This window comes from Colletes gigas, unplaced genomic scaffold (genome assembly GCF_013123115.1).
Source record: "Colletes gigas isolate AHSC1104 unplaced genomic scaffold, ASM1312311v1 Colletes_gigas_Sc00003, whole genome shotgun sequence".
Taxonomy (NCBI): Eukaryota; Metazoa; Arthropoda; class Insecta; order Hymenoptera; family Colletidae; genus Colletes; species Colletes gigas.
This window is the reverse complement of record NW_025106632.1, coordinates 3,743,297-3,755,611: the sequence shown is the minus strand read 5'-3', so window position 1 is coordinate 3,755,611 and position 12,315 is coordinate 3,743,297. Positions and strand designations below refer to the sequence as shown.

The window sequence follows — 12,315 nt, the reverse complement described above, 5'->3', positions numbered from 1 at the left end:
CGAGATACGTGTTTCGTGGTACCGCGCGTGATTTTGGGGCCTCGACGGACTATATTTCCGAATTTTTATCCCCGACCCCGATTATCGCCGAGCTTCTTTTTTTTTTTGTTTTTTTTTGCCGTCGATTTTCATTCGCCGTCGTTTGTTAGGAACTCGACGGGAATCCGGTGTCCTTAATTAATTAACTGCAAACGCCCGGTGCGAAACTTTTTCCCCCCGGCACGGGAAACTTTTTCTACCGTCGCGTAATGGGCCGCGAATAATGCAACCGATGATGCAATTTAATTTTCTTGAAACGGATGAACGAGGCTGGCCTGTTTCGCCCGCGATAAGTGATGGCCAAGGAACTTGAAAATCAAACGATTCGTTTAACTTTTAATTGATAGTTTGAACGAACGATGTGGATATTTATTTACTGCCCTTAAGTAATTGCTCGAGCAATATTCGTAGAAACTCGGTGGACAAGATATAATTTCGTAACGAAGGTTCGAACCGTTTAAAATATTAGCTCGATCATTGATTCAATGGTCCCTCGAACGCGAGTGACGAATAATAGGAATATGGATCGTTCGAATATTCGAAGGAATTAAATGTCATTCCGATTCGAGGGGAATGAATATTAAGTATCGCTGTATTATGATAACGATTTTAGGCAGCAGATGAGTTTGGTTCAGTTAATAATGTCGGGGGAGGGTTTAATTTGTTGCTATTCTGAATAGCGGGTCAACGTCGTCATATCGAAAATGGCATATGGTCGTTTCACACATGGACGAGCACGTGGAAATAATTCAGAAGACCAGCGAATCTCATCGGAAACTGGTTCACGTCAACGTTCAACAGCCAAGTAGACGTCCAAAGTTCGCAGATTATTTACAGACGGATTACAGAGGCAGAGATAATTCCTGCATAAGCAGTATACTAGGAAACAAAGGATCGTTTCTAAAATTAAAATATTTCTACACCTCGTCCACGACTAGAATTTAAAATTAATATTATAATGCACATTACGGTACAATGAAGTTTGGAAAACTTAGTCTTCGAATATCCTTCCTATTATGCAATTTACAGATACCGTCTGATCGTTCTCTACGACTGTTTATATTAATAATTTTAATATCAGTTCGATCAAACTATGTTTAGCGAATAGAGTAAATCGTGCTTGCGCAGCTACGACATACTTCCATCAATTTCGATATTTACTTTAACTGAATGAACTTTTAATTGAATTTTGAAACATTAGTCTCAAAGAGACAGGATCCCAGCATAATCATCGCTCTACAGAATACCACGCATTCCTCTTGAAAATATTCATTTCGTTAAAATATTCCAAACTCTGATTACTCGAATAAAGTTCTCAGCTTCGTGTGGATCCTGCACCACGGAACTTTCGTCTCGATATTAGACGTTGCCAAAAATTCCACTATGGATTAAATTTCAAATAAAATTGAGAAAAATATGGAAAGAAAAGATTTTCTATGCGTTTAATAAAATTAACGAATAAGGCTTCGTTAACTTTGGGGAAAGGTCGCGTCGATGACAAACTGAAACAGTGAAACCCTTATAATATGTATCCCTAGTAACCTTCGGAGGAAATGGACTCGCTAAAAAATTTAAGTTCCGCCGGTGGAAACTCGGGCATCGCGAACGGCAGCAAAAGACACGGCCGGAGAATGCGAAAAACGCATTTAAGTAAAACTTTTAGGGGAGTTTTTCGAGCACTTTGGGAACAAGTTCCTCCCCGGTTCCGGTTCGAATTCCTCGTTTGTTCTTCGTGCCAAATTTTGCCCCGTTCATCGAGCAACGACGCGGTAAACGTGTATCCGGGTGTTGAATAACCAACTCACTGTTATCGAGGACCGTTCGCAACATCGAGAACGGCATTTGACGAGTTAGAAGCGCGTTGATACGACCCAACGAGCGGTGAATTAAAGCGAGTCGCGGAGTCGCTGTTCAATTTGACGCATAATAATCCGCGGGGCAAACGAGCCGGGCACTTTTCATATATAGAAGAGAAATATTGTGTTAATCGTGTTTCACGGAAACATCATTACACGCTCGCAAATTACCCGGGCTGTTATTCCGCGAGCGTACCGCGCGACCCCGGGTTACATAATTGCAATCATTTTAACCCGGTAATTGCGCGATCGTTTATTAAAACTTGCCAGTCGACGATTATATCGATTCCAATAAATCGTGTTAAATATAATCTACTGTCGCTGAACTGACGTTCGAACGTCGGTTGGTGAAATAGTCTACAAGTCGTTGCTTGTTCAATGTCGAATAAAAACGATTTGACTTTATTGATTCTTGTCAGAATTATATTGGGGCGAGGTTGGATAGTTGAGTTACAAATCGCTTTGCAACGAATGACCAAAAGTATATTTCGAAGATAACGCGCGCGTTTTGGTCGGCCATCATTGCGCGAAGCAAGACACTCACATGTTCACGCATGCGCAGTACACATAGGGCCAGAGGTGCCCAACAATATCGATTATTTTAGAAGCATATATCTCTTACAATTTTAAAATAGAATGAAAAATGCAGTTTAACCCTTAAATTAAATGCATAGTATCTAAAAAATGAAACACTGTCTTTAACTATTAATTAAAGTGTACTAATCATAGTGAAAGTTTTACTTTTGGCTGTATGAAAAAAAAGAAGAAAGTAAATTAGTAAGTAAGTAAATATGACATTTAGATTGACAATAAAATTAAATTTTTTGGAGATTTATTCTTGCTGAAAAGATATTTTCTAGGAGAGTAACTGTATATTGCGCTGATAAGCGTTTCTTATTTAACTCATCTGCAGAATGGGTATGGTAATTCTATTATATTTTGAATGAATAATATAACAGATTATTTCGGTAAAAATCAAAAAATTATGCATTTAAGGGTTAAGATGTCTCGAATAAGTGGGTAAGAAATAGGTTTTCATAGGCAGATAAACAATAAGAAAGTGAAAAATGCTGGAAAATGTAATGTATACTTACCTAAAAAGTAAACAGCTTCGTCACGCATAAACGATACTAATAACCGAGCAATATTTCAGAAACTGATGAAGAGAAAAATTAGTACTAGAAAAGTGTTTGGTTTCGACGCAAGACGAAGCTTCACGAGTATAAAAATCAAAAAAATAATTTTACATCTCACGCAGGATTTGAAGAGTCGTATTTTGGCGAGGTTTTCGAGTGGCGGGATTAGTGTTTCACTAAAGATTCTGGAGCAGCTTTGGCGCACGAATCTTTCGTGAATTAATGACGCCTCCGCAGCCCGGTCGTCCCCTGTCCCCGGGAGATCACGTTGCAAAATTCACCCGTGGCCCGATTGAATTTGCATTCGAATACGCAGACTGGCAGCGCGCCAAAAAGGACGAGAGCCTTTTGCCGGCCCTTTACCAGACCGCGTCCCTTTCGCGTTCGTCACAAAGAACCATTCGACGATGCCATTATACACGTCCACCCCCTCCCCGTGCAACCTTTCATCCTCCCCTGTTAGCTCGTCGAAACACTCGAGGAAAAAGGGCCCCGGTTCCGTTTTCCCCAACAGCTTTTGCGCCTACGATGCTAACCAAGCAATTTCAAGGTTGTATCTCGCGCGGAGGTACCATCGACGAAGATGGGATTCCCCAGTGACGAGCTTCGAACCTCGAGGGCCTGTTACGAGGCTTTGCCCTGTTCAGTTTCAGCCGATGCGGCCTCGTTTCGCGAGAACGAAATTCTGTTACCCTTTGTTCCGCTGTCTGAATCGGGTCGGGTTGCGCGCGGTTTACCCAGAGATGAGATGATTGGCTGTTTTGGCAGTCCCGGAACGTTGATTCGGGTGTACGGTTGTGCTACAGGTTTACGATCAACTCCATCATGCTCTAGAAATTACTCGCGAATTACCAGATGCTGGGATTCTGTCTCTCAAATGAAGTTATTATTGGCTTCTTCTCTTATAAATTGTTTTCTATCCACTTCTCGAGGGTGTGAAATTTTTAAAAAATTGCTGAGGACGAAATTGTCGCTTCGAAACACTTATCTTTGCAACGTAGATATTTCTCTGGTAAACACTAAGGTTAGAATATTAGATTGGGGGAAAAGAAATCCATTATTTTTCACTTACAATTAGATGGCTGTAGTGATGTATTATGGACGTTGGGAAAAAAATTCTTTTACAGTTTTTTGGTTGCTCGATTCAGTTGTGAGTTACAGGGTGTAAAAGATGGAAATTAGTAAAAAGAAAATTCGGTATATTTTACAATTTTGCTCGATGTTTGCTCGAATTTCCATCTGCGAAGCTAAAACGAAAATTAAGAAATCAAATTAAAAAATTTCAAATCATTCTGAAAAAATTATTTTTGGTTTCGGGGGTCAATTACAATCATTTTTGATGAATAGACATAACCCCGAATTCCTACGCACTTTCGAGAAAAAAATTCAGTAGGTGGACAAATTTTTCGGCGAAAAACAACAATTTCAAATCGTTCTGAAAAAATTATTTTTAGTCGCGGGGGTCGATTGCAATAATTTTTGGTGAATAGACATACCCCCGAAATCCTACGCATTTTCAAGAAAAAAATTCGAGAAGGTGTGAAATTTTTCGACGGAAAAAAAATTTTCAAATCGCTTTGGAAAAATTATTTTCGGTTGCGGGGGTCAATTACAATCATTTTTGGTGAATACACATATCCCCGAAATCCTACGCATTTTCGAGAAAAAAATTCAGTACTGGCGGAACTTTGAACGTTAATAACTTTTTAACGAAGATTCCATCAACAAATTGGTATTCTTGATTTTCGTCTTATTTTGGCTTCTAGAATCTCCCATTAAAATTTCTCACAAGGCTGACCAAACACCCTGTATATTTGAATTTATTTTTATTTGTCTTGAAATAAACGTGAGAATAATGGATTTCTTTCCCCCCAATCTGATATATTTTTGAGAAATCTTCCATGTTTCAAAAGTTCGAATAATCTCTGATAACTGAAAAATTGAACACTGCCGCGTTGGTTATTTTCCAGAAATATTATCGCGATGGAAAGTGTCGGGGCTAATACGTAGTTTATCCGCGACATAAATTATTTGTGAAGTATTTATCATGGTGTTGGTAGTGCGCGCGCACGCGAGCACCCGTTCTCCCACGCGAATTTGAATATAAATTTGCCGGCTAACGAACTCGACGTTCTCCCGAGGCCGGCCTGAGAGGCTTCGAGATGCGATCAGGCGCGCTGTAATTCACGATTCTAAACCGTGTAAGACGATAAACCCCAATGGCTTTATAGTCCTTCGCAAAGAAAGCAACGCGAGACATCAACGGGAAACGCCGGGGGATTGGCCCGGTGCAAATAGGAAAATCTGCATGAATGCATTTCCGTCGAGTCATTTGGGAACGGTGAGGTACGGTTACTCGGCCGAATAAATTCGACGGAGTCCGTGAAACGTCTACCAGCACGCTTTATTTTCACCCTGGACGACGTCCTGGACGTTTCTAAATATCAATTATTAATAGTCGATTAACTGTTTAGAATTTTCTGTAACTCATTTTTAACGATCGATCGAAGCATAATTAACTGCGACGACTGTGACTTTATTTATAGTAATTTTCCGGTATTTTAGAGTTATTTTCACCCTAGACGATGTTGTGGACGTTTCTAAATATCAATTATTAATAGTCGATTAACTGTTTAGAATTTTCTGTAACTCATTTTTAACAATCGATCGAAGCATAATTAACTGCGACGACTGTGATTTTATTTATCGTAATTTTTCGGTATTTTATAGTTATTTTTACCCTAGACGATGTCGTGGACGTTTCTAAATACCAATTATTAATAGTCGATTAACATTTGAGAATTTTCTGTAACTCATTTTTAACGATCGATCGAAGCATAATTAACTGCGACGACTGTGACTTTATTTATCGTAATTTTCCGGTATTTTAGAGTTATTTTTACCCTAGACGATGTCGTGGACGTTTCTAAATATCAATTATTAATAGTCGATTAACTGTTTAGAATTTTCTGTAACTTATTTTTAACGATCGATCGAAGCATAATCAACTGCGACTATCATTTTTTTATCGTAATTTTCCGGTATTTTAAAGTTGTTTGCACGCTTCTAAACGGAGCTTCGATATTTACCGATGACGATTCCTCTCCACGATGCATAAACTGTCTGCAGCTTTCGCATCCGTAAAAATGAACCAAATTCCGCGTCTCTTTGAAAGTATTTACGAATCGACAAATTTTTTTCGGTGGATGGAAAATATTCTCAAAGCAATTAGAATTGAGTTTAATTTGAGATCGTCTTTGAAACAATTTTGTTAATCGACGTGCCCACGAACGTGAAACTCGCGTAAGAAGCAATGTATTTGATCCTATATTGCTGACGAAATGATTTAACGTACACTGATATTAAATTACGATCGATTTCAGAATTCGGGCAGAACGTTATCTGATTACATTTATCACGATACGATTACACGCGATCAGACTGTAATTACACTGTAATCACACGGTGATTACTGCCTAATTGCGGTGCAATTATAACCATAAATCTTTAAAGTGTGTAATAACTGTTTAATTATCGTGTAATTACCGCGTTATTGCACTGCGATACAGTACGATTACGTGTAATCGTATCGTAGCAAGTGCAATCTTAATAATCTTCATAATTCTAAAGTATTTACATTTTAAAAGTTATACGATAAAATTGTATTATTAATTGATAAATAATCGATCGTCAACATCTGATAAACGAAATAAATCTAGTTTATTATAATCTTTAACCCTTTGCACTCCGAATTATATTCCAATTTTGTTACCAGCGGTTCCCAATGCTTTTAAGTGTTTTATTTGAAAGTTACCTGTTAAAATAAGTGTTTTATTTACACTGTTGTATTTTGTAATTTTCAAGTGTATGATATCTGTTTGGTTTGGACTTGCAAAGGGTTAATTACATAAGAATCAAGATTAAAATTTTTAAATTCGGGATGTTCATTGCTTCGATATCATCGATGACCAATGGTACAGTAAAATGTATTGCATTTGCTATGCAACAAGTATTTCATCCCGCGAGCAAATGGTTCAACTTTCCATCCGTTGGTCGTTCGATTCGAGAGCACGTAGCAGCGTGGACGGTTCGTGACGAACGAAGGTAAAACCACGATCTCTCTCCGTACACGTAAGATGCCCCGTGGCTTCCGGTTCAGTCCGCTTTCGCATAACCGTAGCTGTCCATCGCTCGGAACGAAATCACACGGTTCAATTTCACGGGTCAGGTATCGCCACGCACGTGAAACTTCCCAGGGATGTATCGATAAACCAAGATACTGCCCGCCCGGAAAAATGCACCGCGCGCGGCCAGGAATATCGATAATTGCCCGTGGGGAACCGATCGCTGTCCGTGGCATAGTTACCGTTCGTAGCTTTTGAATCTCCGATCTCTGAGGAGCAATAATCGATGCAGAAATTCTTCATACTCGACGTCCAAGCGCGATGCGAGGCGAGAACTGTTGAAAATTAAAATTATCATTACGTTCGGGGAAGTTTTCGTCGATTTTAAGTTTTAAGGATTCTCAAGGAACCTTCACATCGCCGGGTTTGTGATACGGACGTGATTTCTCCTCTGTTTTTGAGGATCAGGACCTCGAGACATTTTTACTTATTAGATTAGAATAGAAATTAGATTTCAAATAAACACAGAAGGCAACCTAAATTATAATAGTTCATTGGATAGTGGATAGTTTCATTGCTAGTCACGTGATTAGGGTAGGGCGTCACGATGGCGGTGGTCACCGGTGACCGACACTTTCACCTTACCACGTGTTGCAATATCGTTTACTTGTAAAAAATTTGTTGATTTTATTTAAACAACGTACGGAATTTTTGTAGCTTCAAAATAAGAATTTGACACGTTGGATTGCCACGGTGACACTCTGAACTCACAACGTATTGCAATAAAATCGTAAATAACGCTACTTTAACACTAGAACTACCAAACCAGTCAAAATTCGTAATTTCTAATAAAATTTATAAAAAATTTACTCGACTGAATTTTTGAAAATTTATCGTAATTTTATAAATATTGAGGACACCTCTGGACAAGGAAAACTGGTTCGTGTCGATATGCTTTCAAGATCAAGTCTCCGTTTTCCATCTTTGTCTCGAATTTCCCACCCATTCTCAGCGCTGTTTAGTTTACAAGCAAACAAAAAAAATCTCGAAAAGCGTCCTCTCCTTCAGCGTCGAGAGCATCCTCGTTCGATCGTTTCTTCGCTCGAGGTACGATTCGTTTGATTTATCGACGCCCCCCCCGTGACACTCGACCAGGATACGAACCGGCAATCTGCGACAATCGACATCGAACGGTGTAGCAAAGGGAATAATCGCGTGATCGTTTCGCGGACAAGGCCTCTCTGTCCCCCTATTCTTCGTCGATCGAGCTTTCTCGGGTCAAAGGATCACAATTTACAACGGGCACGCGGCGTTTCGGGGGCCCGACTCCTTCCGTCGAATACGTCGATCGAAATTCACGATCGCGCGGAAAACGCTTTTTTCCCCCACGCTGTTTTCGCGTTTCCACTCTGCACACCTATTATTTCTTCTTTTTTTTTCTAATTCGCCGTTTCGTTGGGGCTTCCGCGTGCACGGCAGCGGAATCGATCGAGTCCCTTTTCCACTGTTTTATGTTTTTCTCGTGCTTTTGTTCGGCCGGCGGACGGGATTAAAGGGGTCTCGACGCGGCTTAAAGCGTTCTGTTTAAATCCAACGCGAACGGAAACACTCGCGTGGGTCCGCCGTTGTTCCCTTCCGTCCATCGTGTAATTTATTTTTTTTTACTCGAAACGCGTTCAGGCCCTACACACTTGGAGACTCTCTATCGAGCCTCATTTCGAACACGTTTCAGTTTTTTTAATAGTTTCTAGATATCACAATTTTTGCTGTAACAGCTTTTGTTATTTATCAGTCACGATGGTTAATTAATTGTTCGTTAATAAAGGCCGTTACAGGAAAAAGCTGTGGAGAAAGAGGCCGTGCAACGAGCCACGAGTGTTCTCCAACCACTAGTACCTGACCCAGCGTTTCACAACGTGGCTGGTGAAATTCCACCGGGGAACGATAGAGCCTTTCAGGGGGGCGTTTGAGCACGTCACAGTGTGGAATCACTGAAGCATTCAATGCTGGAACAGTCAACTCAAATAAATATAATTTCAGAATTTTTTAAAAGCTTTAAATCATAAATCATCGTATGTCATCAAATGCAATATTTATTCATTTATTCACGGGATTAAATACCCATTGATAATGAAAGATATACAAGTATAGAAGATAGTCACACAACAAAGATAAACAGAAAAACAAAATCGAATGTTATGAGTATAAGATTTATTATGAATAATTACTAAGATAATTTATTAGTAGCCATGAAGTGTTCTATGTGAAAATATTAGGGAAATAATAGAAAATAATTCTACAATTTTTGTTGACCATTCAAATGTTGTACACTTGCACTGTATACAGAAAAGCATTTCATTTTTACAGAATTTTTAAGAACCAGTGTGCCCATTCCAGGTTTCACAACCTTTTTTTTAATCATTTATTTGGTAAATTCTTGCAACAAGTTGGTTTCATTATTCGATTGCAACGGCTTCGAAGCAGCGGGAATCGCGTGACAAGTTTTCTTTCGTTCCCACGTATTTATTTCGCCCCCGGTCACTTGCTGACGCGATGATGGTTGAAATTAACGACACTGTTCGCGTGAAATGTAGTTCCTAAAGAGCCGTGCGCCGTTTCGCGGTATGTTTCTGATGATTTACAGCGACCGCGAGCGAACGTTCGTGTTCGCGGAGAACGATGCAGAGAATCTGGTGATTCTGCGTGAGAAAGTGTATCGAGAAGACACGATAAATCTTTATTTTCGGGGGAAATCGGACTCGAAACTTCTTTGGAAACTTGTGCCGTGCCTACGTAGAGCGATGGTACTGTCAAAAAATCGTGAAAAGCTCGCGGAAAGGGAGGGAATGAAAATGATCTGTGAAAAGTGTTACTCGGAAGAATCACGTTTTGTACCAACGTGAATATATTATTGCAGAGTTTATATTCGCGTTAATCTCCTTGACTTTTTACATACTACACCCTGTATATTACTGGAACACCATAGACGTAATTCTTGACTTCTTGATTTTTGCCTCGCAGGCGTTCTCTTATCGCGATACAACTTTAATACTCTAATTTCGTGCTCTCCAATCCTTTCTGTTCTTAATGTTCCGCCAGTTCTTACATTCGTCTCACTTTGTCTACTTCTTAGATTTCCATCCCACCTGACCCATAACTCCGACTTTCTTGTGTCATTTTACTCTGTTTCGCTTCCGTAATGATTCCAAAGCTAGAGACACTTAACAATAATAATAACATTGTAGTCTATAGCTTCAAAATAAATTTAGAATGTAAACTGTAACTTCTTCAAAATTTTTCGTTGTATTCCAAGTTACTTTCAAGCTCACGTTCACTGGTATTTTTCGAGTTCAATGCACTATGAATAAAGGTGATTTAACGATCAAAAGAGAGCTTGCAATAGTCACTTTTGTGCATGTTCAAACTGTCGTCTCTGAATACAACTGCACAGAGGACAATACGATGGCCAAATGGTCACGATAAATTAAACGATGTTAATGGCAAGATGTTTACAGTTTAAAAAATGTTTTTTCCCCCACCATGGATGAGCGACACGATCGCTACAGTTTGATATTTTGTAGAATCTCGGCGTTTCTCGCGGAACGAAGATCCAAAATAACGCGTAGAATTGTTTTTTCGCGGGAGTTACATTAAATTCGGTCGGTGTGCGAAGCGTAATTTCTCTCTCGTCTGGTCGTTTCACCCTCTGTTCTTTAACGTTCGAGCTAATCTCGGCGCCGCACAGTTTGGCACGTCATTAGCATAATTAGTGGCGGAGTAATTTCTCCTTAACACTTATTTCGGTGAAGTTTCCCTCCGTGCCGCGGTGAATTGGACTTTCATCCCCGTTGTCAAACATTGTCTGCCGGAAAGGACAATTACCCGTTTTATTTTAGGATATTTCATCCAGATCGTTTGCACGATGGAGCAGAAACGGCGCGTAATCGGTTTTAAAGTCGACTTACGGAAATCATTTAATCGTTGCGGCTAATCGCACGGAACGTCGTGCCCCGTAATAACTCTCACGGTACTCGAATTTAAACATCTTGCAGAAACGAAATATTATAGTACTGTTTTTCGATTCGAGTTTTGAAAATTCAGCAAAATACTTTTCAATTTTTTCTAAAGGAAAAATAAATTTCTATTTAATGTAATATATAATTTCTCTTACGTCAATTGTATTTGAAAATTGCGTACCAGTGATCGAAATGTTATATTAACGTGCAATAAATTATAAAATTATTTTTCTTATTTTATTATGTTTTGAAAAAAAAAGTTTCTATTGAATGCAATTTATAATTTCTTTTCATGTCGATTGTAAATGATATATTTGTGATCGAAACGTAAATAGTGGAACGTCGATGGCCAGCGAAGAGTCTAATTTTAATTCGATTTCCGCAACGGAGATTTTTTTTTTTCAAGCGGATCTTTCAATCGCGAAAATAACGCGCAGTTTTGAAGCAATCAGCGCCGGTCACGATTCGAATTTTGACGGGACGAGGAGCCCGGGCAGCGTATTGGCAATTGCTACAGAGAGAACGATATCCGCAGCGTGTATAAAGCCAACTGTATCAGACACGCGCCGAGGATTTATGCTCGTATAGAATTGCAGTTCAGCGTCTGCCGGGAGTGATTTAGTTTGCATTGTAGGAGAATTTACAGCTGCCCGAAATACCTATTTTCGAAATTGACCTTCAAATCGTACCTACGAGCGCGTATTGATGGATAAGCAACCCCTCTGCACCCGGCCGACTCGAACCGTCGTCAAATATTTGATTCTGCGTTTGCACGAGGGAGATCGCGAAATCGTCCATGCGAAAACAAAGCGCGAAAATCGATACGTCGAAACACGGGTCAATTTTGATAATTCCTTCTCGCGATTTCCTACGATTTAAAATTTCTATAGTCTTCCTCGAATTGTTCACGAAAACGAAACTTTGTTTTCTGACGACTGGAAACTAGGCGTAATCTGTTATTGAGCTTATTTTTACAGACTCGTTATAATTCAAGATTTATTTATTTATTTAAGAATTAATTATTTTAGCCCCTCAGTGAAGAATCATGTTACCCATATACATGCATATGTGTTAACCCACTCTCGCGATATTCATATTTAAAAATACAAATTTGATCATCTGAGACATCTGAGACTTTTCTATT

At 39.4% G+C, this 12,315-nt stretch overlaps 1 protein-coding gene across 1 annotated transcript in view; it reads left to right on the top strand.

The window, feature by feature from the left end:
• Positions 1-12,315, top strand: part of LOC122404745 (carbonic anhydrase-related protein 10) — a 252,581-nt gene that overhangs the window by 39,464 nt on the left and 200,802 nt on the right. The gene's annotated exons all lie outside the window — the stretch shown is intronic.